Genomic DNA, 21,565 nt, shown 5'->3' with positions numbered 1-21,565 from the left:
ACCAAAGAAGAGTTGATGCTTTTGAGTTGTGGTGCTGGAGAAGAATGCTGAAAGTACCATGGACTGCTAAAAGAACTAACAAATCTGTCCTGGAGGAACATGCACCCAAAATGCTCCTTAGATCCGAGAATGGCCAGACTTCGTCTCACCTATTTTGGTCATGTTGTCAGAAGGGACCATTCCCTGAGAAGGATGTCATGGTTGGCAGGCTGGAGAGTCAGTGAAATAGGGGGAGGCCTTCAATGAGATGGATTGTCACAGTGGCTGCGATGATTGGCTCAAGTATAACAGGGATCTTGGAGCTGGCATGGGATCAGGCAGTGTTTCATTCTGCTGTGCATGGGGTCAGTATGAGTTGGAAATGACTCGACAGCTCCTAATAACAACAACAACCAATCACCATGGCCAGGAAGTAGAACAAGCTTATTGGATTAAACCAATCAAGACCAATTGGATCTATCCTACATCTCTGGTGGCTCAGTGCTGAAGGCATTTAACTGATGGTTCATAACCACCAGCTGCTCCATAGAAGGAAGTTGAAGCAATCCACTTCTGTAAAAGATTTAATGCCTTGGAAGCCAATGGGGATTGCTATGAGTTGGAATTGACTTGATTTTTTTTTTTTTTTTTTTTTTTTTACATAAACCATATGGCTAATAAATACAGGAACTGTTTGTCAAAAGAAATAAAATGGATGTAGTAGAGCCCATACCAGCATCCCCTTCATAGATTCTTGTGAAAATGAAGTATCTTAGCACATGCAAGATAAATTAACCAAACCAAATCAAACCTATTGTCAGTCCAGTAGATTCTTACTCATAGAGAACTGCCCTTACTGGGTTTTCAAGGCTGTAATCTCTGTGGAAACAGACTGCCACATCTTTCTTCCATGGAAATGTTCCAGCACCAACCTATCTGTTAGCAGCTGAGTGTTTTAATCACTATGTCACCAGAGCTCCTTATAAACCAAAGTTTTGTTGTTGTTATATGACATTGAGTTGGAAAACCAAGTTAGACACTGAAAAATATTAAAGTTATGTACCTAATTCTCTTTTTCTTTAAAGGATTGGAGTATATCAGTGACATTCAGCAATATTTTTATGACAAAGTGATATGCTACAATATATCGTAACATTAGTATCAGCATTGGTAAATTAAATAACCAGCTCTTCTTTATAATTAAGAAAAAAATATTCTTATGAAATAAGTTTATTCTCACTCTCTTGTAATCTATTATACATTTTTGTGTGTGTGTGTGTTACAGAATGACATAAAGTTATGCCTATCTTATGTAAGTTTCACCCTGCTGGGTCCATTATGGTATCCTGTTGATTGCTGTCACTATTACAGACTAGTGGTGTTGTATTTCCTTTAAAGGTGTTTATATTTTGAGTAAATCAAAATAGCCTTGAGACTATCTAAGAATGATTGACATCAGTAACATGGGTTTTACAGTGGAAAAGTTGAGACATCTGAATTTAAAAATTACAAATTTCTTTCTGGTTCTAAAATTTTTACTTTCTAGGAGCTCTGGTGACATAGTGCCTAAGGCACTTGACTGCTAACCAGAAGGCTGGCAGTTCAAACCCACCAGACACTCCTCAGAAAGAAGGTTGGGCAATCTACTTCCATAGTGACACTGCCTTGGAAATCCAAGGAGGGGTTGCTATGAGTCGGGTCTGACTCGACGACATAAAACAATAACAACAACAACAGTGAAATTTAAGATAATTCTGCTAATAGATTTTATGATTCTTTTATGTTTTGTTGTATTAATTTGCATATATTTCAGTCTGAGTGATTAAGTATTCATTATTTGAAAAGTCAATTGGGAAAGTATACATTATTTCATAGACTAGTGAGGATGATATAAAAGCCAAAATTTAGATTAAGCAAACATTTGTTAAAGGGAAAAGGTTATTGATAACTTTAAGTATAAATTAAAAAGGTTTTAAAAGCCTGTAAGTTATAATGAGTATTTAGGTATATACATTTTAAACTAAGTTTAAGGCATTCATAAAAATGCTTAGTAATGACGTTTCCAATGTGAGACCCACGGTACTAGCCAGCAAAGCGCAATAATTAGTCTGTGAAACGGTACTAAAATTCCTATTATGGTCCTTTCAGTTTCCTATCACTTTTACTGCCTAAAATTTAATTGCCAAATTAAAGCTAAAAGGTTTGAAATAATTTTCTCTGAGCCTATCAAATAGCTTTATTGAATAATCAGTTGCAACACAGCAGTTTTGGGAATGTTGAAAATGCTTTCATATGAAAACTATTTCAGTAATTTTTAAAAAGAAATATCATGGATCAGAATCCTACTGCAGAGACAAAGCAATAAAGTCAATCTTGTTCTGATTTGAGAACTTATAAGATCTATTGTGTTTGTGTGAATATAGATCTGTAAACATTCAATTAATTTTGAAGCAATATGTAATGCACAAACTATGAGCTCATAAACTTATGTCATATGCTACTACAAGACAATATGATATATGGAAAATCAATAGAAGATGAAAGTTCATTGGATCAATTTCCTGATATGGGGGAAAGATCAGTTTTCCTCTTACATTTATCTCCTTGTACTACATATTTCTTAAATATTCACAGAGGTATTGGGAATGGAATGCATTTAAAATAAAGTGTATTTGATAGTCATGGTGTCAGTTATTAATTTCCAGTGTTTAGCGTTCTACTATAGAAATACTCTTAGCAGTCAACATGCAAAAGGAAGCAAAATTTATGTACTGTGTATAAGACATTTATGTTTTTAATACTACTCTTTATGTAGTTTAATTATCTAAGCTGTTGTCTATCCTTGTGATAGTTTTCAATTAAAAAAGTTTCCTTCTCTTTAGATATCCACTGTCTCCCTCTTCATTTGCCGTGTGTGTTTCTGTTAGCTAAGAGAAATATTTCACTGGCTCATTTTAGAAATGCTATCAGCAATATAAATGAATAAACTTAAATAACATTTTGAGGATATATACTAGAAACATTTGAAAACAAGCTCATAAGAAGTGAGAAAATCCTATAAAAAGTAGAATTTTGCCAGCAGTAAAGATAAATATTACTAAGTCTATACAATAGAAAAACTCACCAGTCATGTAAGTTTAAGTAGTATGCATAATGATGTGCAAAAAATTATTTATTCAAGCATATTGTTGTGTAGACAACCAAATTTAATGGTCAAAGGCTTGTGCTTTGCACATGGCCAGACATTGATGCCCTGTATAAACGTAAATGACTAACTGCATTTTCAAACATTTTCCTTCTGTTTTCCAGTTTCATGTTTGTGTTTCCTAAGATCATTTCTCAATTTATTCCTAAAGAAAGGTGTGAAAATCCAGCTTTATTCATAATGTAGCTAAAAAAGTGCTCACTGCATTTACTACATAGAGTACTGTAGAGTCTAGAACATTTGCCAGAGATTTTTGAGCAAGTATATGTAAAAAGGGGAAAACTCTCAACCAAATGAGTTAAAGAATGACTATAGCAATGGGCTCAAGCATAGCAGGTACTGTGAGGATGATGCAGGACCGGGCAGTGTTTTGTTCTGTTGTGCATAGGGTCACTATTAGTCGGAGCTGACTTGATGGCATCTACCAGCAAAAACAACAAAAACATATGTCCTTGCCACTAGATGGTCACTTTGTCATGAAGCCAAAGAAAGTATTTGTAAAGAAGTTAATGAAAATGACATTTATTTTTTGTGGGTAGTATCCTACTTATTTTGTGCACTAGGTTAGTAGTCTCTTATATGCCAACCGCTGGGATCCAGGTGAGGGGAGGGAACCCAGGCCATAGCACACAAGTGGCAAGGTGGGAAAGCAGGGGAAAGAAGAAGAAAAAGGACAGGGGGCTGGGACAGAGAGAGGAGGCTGAAGTAGGGATCCTGGTAAGGGGAGGTTGGAGAGGTTTCAAACAGCTAAGGGAGACAAACTTGTCTGTCGGTTTGTCCTACTGTGGTGACATGTTGCTGTGAGTCTTGAGGCTGTGCCACCAGTGTTTCAAACTCAGTGGGGTGCGCCTGTTGCACAGGTCTCAGTGGGACTGCACACTGAAACAGACTAGGAAGGAGGAAGAGGCCATCCACTTCTCAAAGAATTGGCCAGGGAAAGCCTTATGAATAGCAAACAAACACTGTCTGATACATTACATTGCAACTTTAAGAATAGTCCAGAAACATTGCCCAATACAAAGGAGGAGGATGAGTCACTTAAGTTAGAGGGCTCTAAAAATAGGATGGAGAAAGAGCTGCATCATCAGAGTAAAACTAGCCTTAATGATATGGATAAGGTAAAGCTTTTCAGACCTCCATTTGCTGACGTGACACGACTAAATTGAGGAGAAACAGCTGCAAATATCCATTAATAATCAGAACATGGGATGTACGAAGTATGAATCTAGGAAAATTGGAAGTTGTCGAAATTTAAATGGGACGCATAAAGATTGATATCCTAGGCATTAGTGAGTTGAAATGGACTGGTTTTGGCCATTTTGAATCAGACAACCATATGATCTACTCTGCTAGGAATGACAATTTGAAGAGGAATGGCATGGCATTCATCAACACAAAGAATGTTCAAGATCTGTCCTGAAGTACAATGCTGTCAGTGGTAGGATAATATCCATATGCTTATAAGGAAGAGCAGTTAATAAATATTATTCAAATTTATTCACCAACTACCAAAGCCAAAGATGAGGAAATTGAAGATTGTTATCAACTTCTTCAGTCTGAAATTGACCTAACTTGCAATCAGGATATGCTAATTATCACTGGTGACTGGCAGGCAAAAGTTGGAAACAAAGAAGAATCACTGGTAGTTGGAAAATTTGGCCTTGGTGACAGAAATAATGCTGGAACTCGCATGGTAGAATTTTGCAAGACCAACAACTTATTCATTGCAAATACCTTTTTTAAACAACACAAACGGTGGCTCTACATAGGGACTTCACCAGATGGTGCACACAGGAATCAGATCGACTACATCTGTGGTAAGAGGTGATGGGAAAGCTCAATATCTTCAGCCAAAGCCAGACCAGAAGCTGATTGTGGAACAGACCATAAATGGCTCATATGCAACTTCAACTTGAAGTTAAAGACAATTAAAACAAGTCCACAAGAGCCAAAATATGATCTTGAATATATCCTCCTGAATTTAGAGATTTCTAAAGAATAGATTTGATGCATTGAACACCAATAACTGAAAACCAGAAGAATTGTGAGATGATATCAAGAACATCATACATGAAGAAAGCAAAATGTCACTAAACAGATGAGAAGAGACCAAAATGGATGACAGAAGAGACTCTGAAAGTTGCCCTTGAGTGAAGAGTAGCTAAAGAAAATGGAAGAAATGACAAGATAAAAGAGCTGAACCAAAGATTTCAAAGAGTAGCTGGAGCAGACAAAGCCAATTACTATAATGAAATGTGCAAAGACTTGGACTTAGAAAGCCAAAAGGGAAGTACACACTCAGTATTTCTGAAGCTGAGAGAACTGAGAAAAAATTAAAACCTTGAGTTGCAATATTGAAAGATTCTATGGGCAAAATATTGAATGATACAGGAAGCATCAAAGGAAGATGGAAGGTATATGCAGAGTACTATACCAAAAATAACTGGTCAATCTTCATGCACTTCAGGAGGTTCCATATGATCTAGAAGGAGGAAGTCAAAGCTGCAATGAAGGAATAAGTGAAAAATAAGGCTCCAGGAATTAACGGAATACCCATTGAAATATTTCAATAAATGGATGTCCTACTGGAGGCACTCACTTGGTTATGCCAATAGCTATGGAAGACAGCTACCTGGTCAACTGACTGGAAGAGATCCATATTTGTACCCATTCCAAAGAAAGGTGATCCCACAGAATGTGGAAATTATTGAACAGTATCATTAGTATTGCACACAAGTAAGATGTTACTAAAGATAATTCAAAAACCATTGCAGCAGTATATTGTCAGAGAACTTCCAGAGGTGCAAGCTGGATTCAGAAGAGGACAAGGGATATCATAGCTGCTGTCTGATGGATTTTGGCTCAAGGCAAAGGATACCAGAAAGATGTTTACTTGTGTTTTATTGACTATGCAAAGGCATTTGATTGTGTGGATCATGACAAATTGGGGTTAACATTGAGAATGGAAATTCCCAAACACTTGATTATACTCATGAGGAACCTGTACCTTGACCAGGAGGCTGTCATTTGAACAGAACAAGGGGACACTGCATGGTTTAAAATCAAGATGGGAGTGTGTCAGGGTTGTATCCTTTCCCCATACGTATTCAATCTATATGCTGAGCAAATAATCCAAGAAGATGGACTATATGAAGAAAAATGTGACATCGAGATTGGAGGAAAAATCATTAACAATCTGTGATATGCTGATGACACAACTTTGCGTGCTGAAAGTGAGAATGACTTGAGGCACTTACTGATGAAGATTGAAGAATACAGTCTGCAGTATGGATTACATCTCAATATAAAGACAACAAAAATCTTCACAACTTGATCAATAAGCAGCATCACAATAAATGGAGAAAAGTTTGAGGTTGTCAAAGACTTCTCATTGCTTGGTTCTACAATCAACACCAATGGAAACAGCAGTTGGGACATTAGATGACCTATAGATTGGCCAAGTCAGCTGCAAAGGAACACTTTCAAGTACTGAGGAGCAAGGACATCTCCTTGAGGACTAAGGTTCACCTGGCACAAGCCATGATATTTTCAATCGCCTCATATGCGTATGAGAGCTGGAGAATGAATAAGGAAGACTGAAGAAGAGTTGGTGCTTTTGAGTTGTGATGCTGGTGAAGAATACTGAAAGTACCAGGGACTGCTAAAAAGACTAACAGATCTGTCCAGGAGGAAGAGCAGCTGAAATGCTCCTTGGAAGTGAGAACTGCCAGACTTTGTCCCACCTACTTTGGTCATGTCATCAGAAGGGACCATTCCCTGGAGAAGGATGTCATACTTGGTAAGGTGGATGGTCCACAAAAGAGGGGAAAGCCTTCAACAAGATAGATTGACATGGTGGCTACAACTATGGGCTCAAGTATAGCAAAGATCATTGAGCTGGCCCGGGATCAGGTGGTCTTTCTTTCTGCTGTGCGTAGGGTCATTTTGAGTCAAAAATGACTTGATGGCACCTAACAACAATATATGTTGTACAGAAGTTTCTCAATTACTGGAGGTGGGCAAAGTGGGGAGAATTTGGAAATGACATTAAATTGTGAAAATAATAATCAAAACCTTATACTCAAAAAGAAGCAGGAAGGCATGTCTTCATAATTGGTTATAGATCAACTATTTCAGGTGGCATTTGCTTTTGTGTTTTGGCAACAAATAATATACATTAAAAAACTTAAAGTAGGCAAATGGTTAGTGTTGTCTTGCTCTTAAGTAAATTGAACTGCCCTATTTTAGTATGTCTTTGATGATCATTGAGATGTTGCATGAACAAGTCCTGGATTTTTCTATATTATTAAAAAATAAATAAATAAATAAATAAAAAACGATGCACAAGTGAATTCTTTTGGTTATTGTTACTTCTCTCTCTCTCTCTCTCTCTCTCTCTCTCTCTCTGTCTCTTCCGTTACCTCTCATTAATTTCCACTAAATGAACTATCCTTTTTCTTTAGTGGGAGTCACTGCTTTCATCTTGCTAACTGCTCTAGACTTGGAACTATCACACCACTCTTGACACATAGATGATTAACTATCATCTGAAGTAATAGAAATGAATCTGATATTTTGCTCTATGTTTAATAATGTGGTACCTCTTTGCCTTGCTCTGCTTTGCACTCGTTTGCTCAAGACTTCTGTCTTGTCCCAGATTTTCCAAACAAGTTTGTATAGCCCCACTCTTTCTTATCTTCTTATCAATATTCCTACTTCTTTCACACATAATGACTTCAGTGAACTGTTCTCCTTGCTGAACTTTATAAATCTAGATAAATTTTTGTGAGATAATGGGGTATCTGAGTTACAGTATCAACTCTTCATCATCTCTTCCTTTCAAACTCAGAGTTCAGCAGCTAAAATTCTGCTGACCTGTGACTCTCCTAGAGCACACAGTCTGGGGGTGATTTATTTCAGTCCTTGAGCTCCAATACTTCTCAAACTTTGCCATGCATAAAAATTACCTGTAGGGCTTGTTATAACATAGATTTATGGGCCACACCCCCAGAGTTTCTGATTCAGTAGATCTTTTTTCAGCCTGAAAGTTTTCCTTTTAAAATTACCAAGTGATACTAATACTGCTTGCCCAAGGACCACATTTTCCAAAATTTTCTCTATTGTAATTCCTTGGCTTATGGTAAATGGCTCTTTCAGATTGTTCATACTTTGTCATTTCTTCCTGGAACTCTTCTGAATAAAACATATCTCTACATTACTCCAATAATAATGCCCAGCATTTATGAAGATCTTCTTATATGCCAAGTAGCATAGGAGCTTCACATGCCTTATATCAATCCACACACAAATCTAAAGGCTTTTTCATTACTTTGTAGATGAAGAATATGAGGCACAGAGGTGTCAAAAAAAGTTCACCAAGGTGACATAGGTAGTAAATGAGAAAATTGAGATTCAAAGTCAGGCTGTTAGATTCCAAACTCTTACGTTATATATAAAAGTTCCTTTTATCTTTATGCACAAAGAAATACTATTAGAAGTTTCCCTTGAACCAATCGCTCTGACAAAAATCGGATTGTATCATGCAGAATCATAGATATTATAATTCTATATTTATTATGCAACAAAAGACAGTGCCAGAAGAAAGTAATTCACATGACTACACAACATTTGTGTTGTTATTTTCCCATTGAGTCCATTCTGACTCATGGGAGTCTGATGTAGGAAGAGTACAACTTCTCCATAGAGTTTTCAAGGCTGTTTCCTTTTGGAAGCTGATAGGTAAGCCTGTCCTTCCAGGTGCTTTTTTTATGGGTTCAAACCAACAAAGTTTTAACTAATAGTCAAACACTTAAATTCTTAATATTAATATCAGGGAGGCAGAACTAAGCACTTGAGCAATAATTTAATCAACATGCATTATTTAAGAAATTATACATATATAGATGGTCAACAAAAGTATTTGTTGAGAAGTCAGCAGTATGTCCTTGTACGTTCAGATGAATATGCTCATGTGGTCACTATGAGTCAGAATTGATTTAACACCGGGGATTTTTTTTTTTTTTTTTTGGTTTAGTATAATAGAGAAAGGGTTTAATTATTTTCAAATATTATTTTCCCTATAATTAAAGAGCAGTATATTGCTTCCATGATTTTCAAGATAAGTGTCAGGCACTACTTAACTCTATTTCAGGTTATAGAGAAATTCTCTCTTCTCTTCTAATAAAGGCAAGACAAGATTGAGGGGCACAGAGTAAACCAGATAGATACCTGTTGAAAGTTCTTTGTGATGAGTTCCAAAGTGTGCTTTGAAGATTTTAAAACACAAAATAGCTTTTGTTATCACTTATATTGAATCTGTTTAATTTCTTTGAGCAGCTATAAATGGAAAAATGTTGAAGCTGTCAGGGATTTCATTTTACTTGGATTCACAATCAACATCTATGGAAGCAGCAGTCAAGAAATAGGAAGACATATTGCACTGGGGATATCTGCTGCAAAAGTCCTCTTTAACGTCTTAAAGAGCATAGATGTCACATTAAAGACAAAGGAGCACTTGACATAAGTCATGGTATTTTCAATAACCTCGTATGTATGTGAAAGTGAGGATGGCTTGAGTCACTTACTAATGAATATTGAAAATTACAGTCTGCAGTATGGATTACATCTCAATATAAAGAAAACAAAAATCCTCACAACTGGACCTATAAGCAGCATCACAATAAATGGAGAAAAGATTGAAGTTGTTAACGACTTCACATTGCATGCATCTACAATCAATGTCAATGGAAGCAGCAGTCAGGACATTAGACAATGAATAGCACCAGGCAAGTTGGCTGCAAAGGACCTCTTTCCAGTGCAGAAGAGCAAGGATGTCTCCTTGAGGACTAAGGTGCACCTGACACAAGCCTTGATATGTTCAGTTGCCTCATATTCATGTGAGAGCTGGACAATGAGTAAGGAAGACCAAAGAAAAATGCATGTTATTGAGTTGTGATGCTGGAGAAGAATGCTGAAAGTACCATGGACTGCTAAAAGAACTAATAGATCTGTCCTAGAGGAAGTACAGCTGGAATGCTCCTTGGGAACAAGAATGGCCAGACTTTGTCTCACCTACTTCAGTCATGTTGTCAGAAGGGACCAATCCCTGGAGAATGATGTCATGCTTGGTAAGTTGGAGGGTCGACGAAAAAGGGGAAGGTCCTCAACAAGATGGATTGACATGGTGGCTGCAACGATGGTCTCAAGTATAGCAAGGATCATGGAGCTGGCACAGGACCAGGCAGTATTTTGTTCTGCTGTGCATAAGGATGCTGTGAGTCAGACATGACTTGACAGCACTGAACAACAACAACAACATGTGAAAGCTGGACAATGAATAAGGAAACCTGAAGAAGACTCAATGCATTTGAATTGTGCTGTTGGCAAAGAATAGTGAAAATACCATGGACTACCAGAAGAATGAACAGATCTGTCCTGGAAGACATATAAGCAGAATGTTCCTTACAAACAAGAATGGCCATACTTTGTCTTACGTGCATTGATCATGTTGTCAGAAGGGACTGATCCCTTATAGTTGGTAAAATAGAGAATCTGCAAAAAGTTGAAGACCTGCAATGAAATGGATTGACACAGTGGCTCCACAAGGAACTCAAACATAGCAGGGCCTGAGAGGATGATGCAGGACTGGTCAGTGTTTTGTTGTTGGACATAGGGTTATTTTAGTAAGAGCCAACTCAATGGTACCGAAAAATAACAAGTATCCAAAATGTAATTGATGTTATCATTAGGTAAAAAAAATACTTTTTCTTTTCTGTGTGCTTTGATTTTAGTTTATTGTAACAGGTATATAATTCAGACTACTCTTCTGGGTAAACATTACATATTTTAATTAAATTGTACTCAATATATCAGCTCTCTGTCATAAAAAAACTCAGGACATGGATAATTAAAGCCATTGTTTTGCTAAGATTTAAGATGTTTCACAAATTTCTTTTTTGGGATGTTAAAATCTGAACTCATCAGGATAGCCTTAAATAAGGGAAATGCACTTAAAAGGAATTATTGTATATTCAGAGAAACTGAGTAAACAATTCAAGTTCAAATTGAAAGCACAAAAGAAACTTATCTTCATTAAGACTGTCTAGAAAATTAGTCAGAAGTTCAGGTAGAAAAGGAACTTGAATAAAATTTCAAAATAGTAGACTATATTATAGCCAGTTTCTCTATATTAAATATATTTAATATGTAAATGCTCCATTCCCAAATTTCATAGAAATTATTTATCTCAGAATTACTCCCCATAAGTGACATGAAAAGGAAAACTACAAAAAAAAAAAAAAAAAAAAAAAATTTTTCAAACTATCCATCGAGGCCAAAAAGGAGGAAAAAAAAAAAAAAAAAGACTATTTTAATGTATTAATCAAATTTTATTTAGAAAATAGTGTTTAAGTTTATAATTCCAAATTTACTCAAACATGTAAACTTTAGGTCCAATTCAATTTGAAATAAGTAGGAGGTAGCACTTAATAGGAATAATGAAGAATGCATACAGCCAGAAAATATCCAAAAAGACCCTCTTATCTCTCTTTTAAAGATGGTCACACTGGAACACAGAAAGATAAGAATTAGCTCCTGTAGTTTCAGTTCACATTAAAACTGCTCTTTATAACATGAATAATATTGTGGAAATACTCAAAAATTACTAAGTAACTGAGCTGGAGGTAGAGTATTGACTTTGCAAGTCACACGAATTTTCAAGTAACCATCACTTCATTACTACAGCTTGAAATCTTGGCATAACAGGAAATATTACTAAGAAAACCGAAACCTTGTCTTGAATTGAGCTTGTCATAACTCTTCAAACTGAAAGCCAAGCCCATTACCTTGAGAAATTATTTCAGGAGATGGAAGATTTTATCTGTGTTAAGATCAAAGAAGAATTAATGCCTTTGAATTATGATGTTGGCAAAGAATCTTAAATATACTATGGACTTCCAGAAATCAAACACATCCATCTTGGAAGAAGTACTGCCAGAATGCTTCTTGAAAGTTAGACTTTGTCTCAAATACTTCGGACATAATTTCAGGAGGGACCTGCCCCTAGATGTGATTGGTATAATAGAGGGTCATCAGAAAAGAGCAAGACCCTTAACAATTAGTGCAGTGGCTAAAACGACAGGCTCAAAAATATCAACAATTGTATGGCTAGTGAAGGACTACTCAGTGTTTCTTTCTGTTGCATGTAGTATGGCTATAACTGACTCAATGGTATCTAACAACAAGTGCTATAATGCACATATAGGGAACATGAGAAAGTTACAAATTTTGGCCATATTAACCTATGAAATATGTTTTAATCCTATCTATCTATCTATCTGTCTATCTGTCTGTCTATCTACTTAACTATCTTTTCATCCCTCCATCCACAGATACATACATACATGCATCCATCCATTCATAAATCCATCCAAGGTCCAAGCCATCCACCTGTTTATTCATTACTGCTGCCTTGGGGCAAATGTTATTCTGAGATTTCCAAGAATGTACTAGGAAATGAAGGTCAACAAGTTCCAATTTGAAATACCCAGGACTAGAATTCTTTAGGAACTCTGATAGCATAGTGCCTAAGACATTTGACTACTAACCAGAAGGCTGGTGTTTCAAACCCACCAGCCACTCCTCGGAAGGAAGATTAGACAATCTACTTCCATAGAGATACCGCCTCAGACACCTAAGGGGGAGTGCTGTGAGTCAAGCCAACTAGAAGGCACTGAGGTTTTTTTGTTTTTATTTTTTTGTTTAGAATACTTTGAAATTCAGAACATTACATACTTTTAGAAATGTAATAAGATGTAAGTACCCACTATTACATAATACCCATAGCATGGTCTTTTGATGTACTTTATAATCAAATAATAATTGATTGGAGCTAAATTTATTAATATTCACAGTGTATATAGTCTCACTTACTACATAGATAGGAAAGAGAAATGAAAGAAACTAACCTATAGATGGTGGAAAGTAGACTCTAGTTGAGAATAGGAAAGTAGATAGATCCATAGATTTCTACCCTCTACAAAGTCCCTGAAAAGGAGAGTTATTAACATTTTAGATAAATTAGTGGGGAATTTTTGCTCAAATTCCTGTTTAGGACTCTGTGGAAGATGTCACACCTAGTTGCCTAAGGCATTTGACTACTAACCAGAAGCCTGGTGGTTCAAACCCTCCAGCCCCTCCTCGGAAGGAAGGTTGGGCAATCTGCTTCCGTAGTGATACCGCCTTGGAAACCCAAGGAGGGGTTGCTATGAGTCGGATCTGACTTGACTGTAGTTTATTTATTTATTAATTTATTTTATTGCAATACTGTACCACAAATTATATATGATGTTGTCATTGTTCTGTGCCCTCAAGTCAATTCCAACTCATAGTAATCTTATATACAGTAGGGTAACTGCCCCATAGGATTTCCTATGTAGCAATTTTTATGGAAGTAGATTGCCATGTTTTTCTCTCACAGAGCTGACTTTCCAGATTTTTTTTTCTACACATATAAATTTTATATGCTGATAGTCAGAATATTAACAATTTTGTCAACCATTTCCCAGGATTATCTAAAACTGGTTATATTCATTTTCTAGGGCTGCCATAACAAAGTATTACAAAGTGAATGGCTTATAAGAATAGAAATGTATTTTCTTATAATTCTAGAGTCTAGAAGCACAAATCAATAGGTCAGTCAGGTCATACTTCATTTAATGTATCTAGGAAAAGATCCTTTCTTATCTCTCTCAACTTTTGGTATTCTCAGGTCTCCCTTGATAGTAGACAAAGATGCTTCCTCTATCTTCTCTGTGATTCTCTTCAGATTGGATTAAAACCCACTCTACCACAGTTGAGCTATAGTTTTCTATCACAGAATCAAAGAGAGATCATCTCTAAAATCATTATATAAAAGATGATATCAGATTAATATATTTTACATTGAAAATATAAATAAGAATGTAGTATTCCAGATATTTTAGGAAAAGCTTATTGAAAGTAATAGTGAAAAGACAGAACTAATATAGTTGCCTAAGACCCACCCTACCCCAATATGATCTCAGGTTAACTTAACTGATCACATCTTCAATGATTTCTTTCCAAAAATGTTAACAGTATAAGTATTAGGACTTCAACATATCTTTTTAGTGGACCAAATTCAGTACAATAAATGTTATTGGTGGACTAAATGCCTGTAAGATTATAAATTTAAATATAAGTTTGAAAAATAATTCTTTATATAGTCTCTAAAATAAAGAACCAAATTCATATTTATATCACTCATGAAATATATAGGCTTAATGCTCTTTAGGCCAAACATCTGCCTTAGGAAGAAAATCCTTTTGCAATATCTTGGACCGATGCTCATTCACCTTCTGTTCACAATTTAAAAGGATTGTATAGTCACTGCAAATTTTATTTATTGAGTTTTAGTTATTACACTAATAATAGTCAATATGATATGAGATTAGTATAAAAATAATTGAAAAAATTAAGTGGAAATTAATAGGTCATGACATTAAAGATTTTATTTCAGTTCTGTAAAGTTCCAATAATTTATGCTCCTTTCACAAAGTTTTTCAGCTAATTGTTAAATCACCAAACTCACCAATTCTATCCAATTCTATCTAAAGAATATGCTCAATAATTTAATCACATGTACTGATTATGTCAATGGCATTTTATAAGCAAGTATTTCAAGATAGCCAAGGAAAAATGGAAGGAAACAACAAAATGACCAAGAGTAACTGCAGGAAGTAAGTAACAATGCTTGAACTGTGGGGAAAAAAGAAAATAATTTGGATTATTTAAACCAGAAATCTTAGAGAGGGAACACAAAGAGTGTTTTGGAGAATGATGCTACTGGTACCTCTGAGAAAGTACAATAGCATCTGTTTCGGGAAATTGAAAACAACTGGAAACTGTAATCAGTTTGCTTTAGGAGCTCTGGTAGCATAGTGTCTAAAGCACTTGACTGCTAACCAGAAGCCTGGCGGTTCAAACCCACCAACCACTCCTCGGAAGGAAGGTTGGGCAATCCTACTTCCGTAGTGATACTGCCTCGGAAACCCAAGGAGGGGTCACTATGAGTCGGGCCTACTCGACGGCACATAACAACAACAACAACAAGGTGGCTGACTATTGCAGGACAAATGGTGACAAGAAGAGTGAGTAAACAGGACATTTTTTTTTTTTTCTTCTCCCTTTTCTGTTGTTGTTGTTGTTGTTGTTTGCCGTCCAGTCGTCCCTGACTCATAGCGACCCCTCCTTGGGTTTCCGAGGCAGTATCACTACGGAAGTAGGATTGCCCAACCTTCCTTCCGAGGAGTGGCTGGTGGGTTTGAACCGCCAGCCTTCTGGTTAGCAGTCAAGTGCCTTAGCCACTATGCTACCAGAGCTCCCTCTCCCTTTTCTAGACTCCCCTTATTGTCAGAAGCTGAGACAAGACCAGCTTCAAATTAAAAAAAAAAAAAAAAAAGTTGTTTACTTAATAATAAGCTTATTATACAAGTTGTATATTTGGAGAGTTAAGGCATTTGGTTGCTAACCAGAAGGTTGCAAACTCACTAGCTGCTCCGTGGAAGAAAGATGAGTCATTCTGCTCCTGTAAAGATTTACAGGCTTGGAAACACAAAGGGATGCACTATCAGTCAGAATTGACTGATGGTAGTGAATGGTGGATAGATGGGACTAACTAACTAACAAAATTATATGTGTGTAATTCTACATGATCTGAAAACATTGAAATCCATAAAACAAAATGAGATAAAATGTACACAACCTGCTTAAGTCAATTTAGTGGATTTTATTTTTGATCAGCACATTCCCCCCACGTTCTACCAAATAATTCACTTGTTCTAGAAACTTTTATGGCCTATATATTTAATAATTTCCTGATAAATTATGTCCAAATAATTGATTTCAGAATACTAATAGAACTTTAATTTCCAGAATTTTAACATTTGCCATTTTCAAAACTATATCACTTGTCTGTAACAGTTACTTTCCAATCACCACACTGTTTTCTCAGTCACCCTTCCTTGATTCTAAATCAATATTCATTTAGTTCTGACACCAAGAATTTCTGTCTTTTATTGTGAAGTTATAGTGAATGCATTTATCCTACCCTCTGGATATATTTTATTTAGCTAAATCCATCAGAGACAACTAAAACTGTGTGTTTTTTATATGGCTTCTTTCAAAGTGTCTCAGCACACATTTGATGGTGTGTTTACTAGTTTGAACATCTGTTTGAAGATTTTTCCCCCAAGCCAGAAATAATCTCTTCTGCCTTTGAAATATCATAATTTTTATCTGTATCTCTACAATATTGTAAACATTTTCTAACAAGATCTAAAGTTACCTACTTATATATGTTTTTCTCTCCTACTCTACTTTTATGTTAGAACAGGGTCTTCTTGCAAATGCCGCTATGTGTCAAATGTTTTCCAAGATACTAAGAGCATAAATCGGACTAACACAGAAATGCTTTCAAGAAACTCAAGATCAGGTAACAGTAATACGTAAATAAATAACTAAAATCATTTGAGATGTGTGCAATAATCTATCTATCTATCTATCTATCCATCTCATACAGATAAAACAAAAAGAAATGGTGTTAATTTTGTTGGGAATGGATTGGAAGAAATGCAGTTCCATCCTGAGTTGAAACTTGTATCCGTACAAAAACATAGGGTAGGATTGGAGATTAAAAGCATGGCATTCCTTGTAGAAAACATGGCATAACTGAGAGTACAGAGAGTTAAAAGCTCAACATACATTAAAGGAATTGAAAGTAGTTCAGTATGAGATGTGAGTAAGCATTTAATTGGAGAATGAGACCTACGCTGTGTCCAGTTCATGGCAGTGGTTGAATTCAATGCAAAAGAATTCTACTCCATTCGGTAGGAAGTTCAGAACCAAGAAAAATATTCCGTGTAGAAGACTGTCACAGTTATAGAGTTTCTTTAACAGAGCTAACTTTGGGTCTGATGAACTTGACTAAACATAAGCTGAAGACAGAAATATTTTACATGTAGGCATATAACCTGCTGAAATACTTTTGTTCAGGACATTGAATTTTTGTTTGTTTTTTGTTTTAACAAACAGGAATTTATTTCCTCATAGTTTAGGAGACTAGGTAAGGGAAGGTTTTCCTCTCTGTATTGGCTCTGGAAGAAGGTCCTTGTCTCTTTTGAGCTCCTAGGTGATCTTTATGTGGATTGTTATGTGTCTTCCTTATTATCTCTGCTTCCTTCTTCTTCTTCTTTTTTTGGTGGGGGAAACATTTTATGTGTCTTAGGTAAAAGTTTATACAACAAATTAGTTTTCTATTCAATAATTTATACATAAAATTTTCTATGACATTGTTTGCTATTCTCAATATGTCAGGACTCTCCCTGTTTCTATCCTGCCTTCCTTGTTTTTAAGGAGGTCTTCTGATGCAGTGTCTAAGGCATTTGGCTGCTAATCAAAAGATTGGCATTCTGAACCCACCAGCTGCCCTGTGGGAGAAAGATGTGGCAGTCTGCTTCCATGAAGATTTACCACCTCGGAAATTCTATGGGACAGCTTTGCTCCATCCTATAAAGATGCTATGAGTCATAATCAATTTGATGGCAGTGAGTTGTATACTTTTATTTTTTCTTTGTTTCTATCTCTCCAGTTTTTCTGCCCTTTCTTGCCTTCTTATCTTTGCTTTGGGACAAATATTGCCAGTTTGTTCTCATATAGATAAGTGTTTTAAGGAGTATATTCTTCATGGGTGTCTTTGTTTGTTTTATAGATTAACTATAATTTGGCTGAGAGATGACCTCCAAAAGTGGCTTTAGTTAGAGTTTTAAAAAGTGTTTTATATTCTCAGGATTTCCTGCAGTCTATACCAATCCAGTAAACCTGCTCTTTTTTTTTTTTTTTTTTTTTTTTTTTATTAATCTGACTTTTATTCTACACTTTTCTCCCATTCTAACTGGAACCTGCTATTGTGTTCCTGGTCAGATTGATAGATAGATGGTAACCAGGAACCAGCTAGTTCTTCTGATCTCAGACTAAAGTAGGTTGTAGTGCATGTGGGCCATTAGTCCTGTGGACTAATTACTTCCTTTAGTCTTTGATTTCCTGTGTTCTCTTTTGCTGCAGATGGGAAGAGATCAATAGTTGTACCTCAGATGGCCACTTGCAAGCTTTTAAGACACCAGATGCTACTTACCACACTAGGATGCAAAACATTATTTTTGTGAACTATGTTATGCCAATTGACCTAGATGTCCCCAGAGTCTATGGTCCTTAACCTTTAAGTCCAGTAACTCAGTCCCATGAGGTGTCTGATATCTCTAAGAAGTTTCCATATCTGTGCCCACTATGTACTCTATTATATATATGACTATAAAAATGTGTACACACAAATGGCTACAACTATTCCTATATATAAGGAGCTCCGGTAGCATAGTGCCTAAGGCATTTGACTGTTAACCAGAGAGCTGGCACTTCAAACCCACCAGCCACTACTCGGAAGGAAGGTTGGGCAATCTACTTCCATAGTGACACTGCCTCGGAAACCCAAGGAGGGGTCGACGGCACATAACAACAACAATTCCCATATATGCACATGTATGTTCTCCCATATGTCCTCCCACATCTACATAGCCTACTTATGTAACCACTAAGAATTTTTTTATTGTTATTCCTATTGTAGAATTGTATAAGTTATAGTAATTACCACAATTGTCCTTTGTTCTTGTGTACCTGTCAGTGTCTTCATTTATCTTGGTCACATTGTGCAGACTTCCCCCACATTGTGAATTGCCTGGCCTTTCTCCAGAATTAACAGGAATTTATTACCTTGTAAATTTATTTCTCATAGCTCCAAACCATCAAATAATTTTACTTTCTGTGTGTAAAGGCATTCTTGACTTTTTATAAAAGAGGTATCATACAATATTTATCCTTTTTGATTGACTTATTTCTCTCAGCATAATGTCCTCCATATTTTTTCATGTTGTAAGATTCTTCACAAACTCATCATTATACTTTATTGTTGCATAGAATTCCACTGCATGTATTTGTCATATTTTCCCTACCCATTCATTAGGCTCTTTTCATCTTTTTTGCTATTGTGAATATTGCTGCAATGAACACTTGTGCAAGTATCTATTTCTGTCACTACCCTTGTCTCTCAGATATATAGTTAGTAGTGGGATTGCTGGATCATATGGTATTTTTATTTCTAGCTCTTTAAGGAAGCACCACATCATTTTCCATAGTTGCTCTACAATTATACAATCCCACTAACAGCATATAAGGGTTCCAGTTATCCCATAACCTCACTAGCATATGTTGTTCCTTTTCCTTCTTTTTTCTTTCGATTAATGCCATTTTTGTGGGACCAAAATACTATCTCATAGTAGTTATGACTTGCATCTCTCTAAAGTCTAATGACCACCGCCCATCTGTCAGTTTGTCAACCTGCATTGGCTTGCATGTTGCTGTGATATTGGAAGCTATGTGAGTGGTATTTCAAAAGCCAGCAAGATCCCCTATGGTGAATAGGTTTCAGTGGATCTTCCATAGAAAGACAAACTAGGAAGAAGGATTGGGCCATCCACTTCTGAAGAAACTTGCCACTGAAAACCTTATGAATAGCAGTGAAACACTGTCTGATATATTACTGTAAAATTTTAGGAATAGTCCTGAAATATTGTCTGATAATAGTGTCTGAAGATGAGCCTCTAAGATTCGGAAGGACTCAAAATATGACTAAGGAAGAGCTTTAATGATACAGATAGAGTAAAGCTTTTGAGACCTTCATTTGCTGGTGAGGCATAACTCAAAATAAGAAGAAACAGCTGCTACCATTCATTAATATTTGGAACATAGAATGTATGAAGTATGAATCTAGAAAAAGTGAAATATGTCAAAAATGGGATAAATATGGATAAATATGGATATCCCAGACATTAGTTAGCTGAAATGGACTGGTATTGGTCATTTTTAATCAGACAGCCAAAACATCTGATCTACTACACTGGAAATGACAAATTGAAGATGAAAGGCATTGTATTCATCATCAAAAAGAACACCTTAAGATGCATCCTGAAGCACAATGTCAGTAATAGTATAACATCCATATATCTACAAGGAAAATTACTTAATACCACTATTATTCAAATTTATGCACCATATCCTAAAGCTAAAGATGAAGAATTTAAAGATGTTTTACCAGCTTCTACAGTCTAAAATTGACCAAGCACGAAATCAAGATATATTGATCATTTTTTTGGTGATTGAAATGCAAAATTTGGAAACAAAGAAGAATCATTGGTATTTGGAAAACATGGCCTTGGTGATAGAAATGATGCCAGAGATCCCATGACAGAATATTGCAAGACCAATGATTTATTCACTAAAAATACCTTTTCTCAACAATTTAAATGATGGCTATAAAAGTGAACCTCACCAGATGAAATACACATAAGTCTGATCAGCTACATCTGAGGAAAGAAGAAATGGAAAAACTCAATATCTTCAGGCATAAAAAGACCAGGAGCTGATTATGGAACAGACCCTCAATTATTCACATGCAAGTTCAAGGTGCAGCCAAAGAAAATTAAAGCAAATCCCTGAGATCCAAAATACAACCTTGGTTATATCCCACCCAAATTTAGAGACCACATGAAGAATAAATTTGACTCATTGAACACTAACAACCAAAGACCAGAGGGGTTGTGAGATGACATCAGGAAAATCATAGATGAAATGAAGAAAAAGAACAGTCATTGAAAGACAGAAAAAGAAGAAAAGACCAAAACAGATGTCAGAATAGACTCTGAAACTTGCTCTTGAATGGAGAATAGCTAAAGCAAATGGAAGAAAGGATAAAATAAAAGAGAGAAACAGATTACAAAGGGTGTTTCAGGAACACAGAGTAAAATTATTATAAAGAAAAGTGCAGAGATGTAGAGTTAGAAAACCAAAAGATAAGAACACTCTTGACATGTCTCAAGCTGAAAGAACTGAAGAAAAAACTCAGGCCTCGAATTGCAATATGGAAGGATTCTAAGGGCAAAATATTGAATGATGCAGGAAGTATCAAAAGAAGATGGAAGGAATACAAGAGTCACTGTACCAAAAATATTGGTCAATGTTCATATATTTCAGGAGGTGGTATATAAAGAACCAATGATACTGAAGACAACAAATATGAACCCTTTTGCACATACAGTACTGCATTGTCAGTGAAGGCAAACATGGGTATGCGGGTGGATAGATAGGTGGACAGGCTGAACAATTAGGTATGTCTATGAAATGGGGAGTGTATCCAAGAACATATATAGGGTTGGCAGACAATGGTCCTATAAGTTTATGTGAATGATCAGAATTCCC

This window comes from Orycteropus afer, unplaced genomic scaffold, assembly GCF_000298275.1.
Source record: "Orycteropus afer afer isolate SDZICR_OR568_19922 unplaced genomic scaffold, OryAfe1.0 scaffold00444, whole genome shotgun sequence".
Taxonomy (NCBI): domain Eukaryota; kingdom Metazoa; phylum Chordata; class Mammalia; order Tubulidentata; family Orycteropodidae; genus Orycteropus; species Orycteropus afer.
This window is presented reverse-complemented; position numbering follows the sequence as displayed.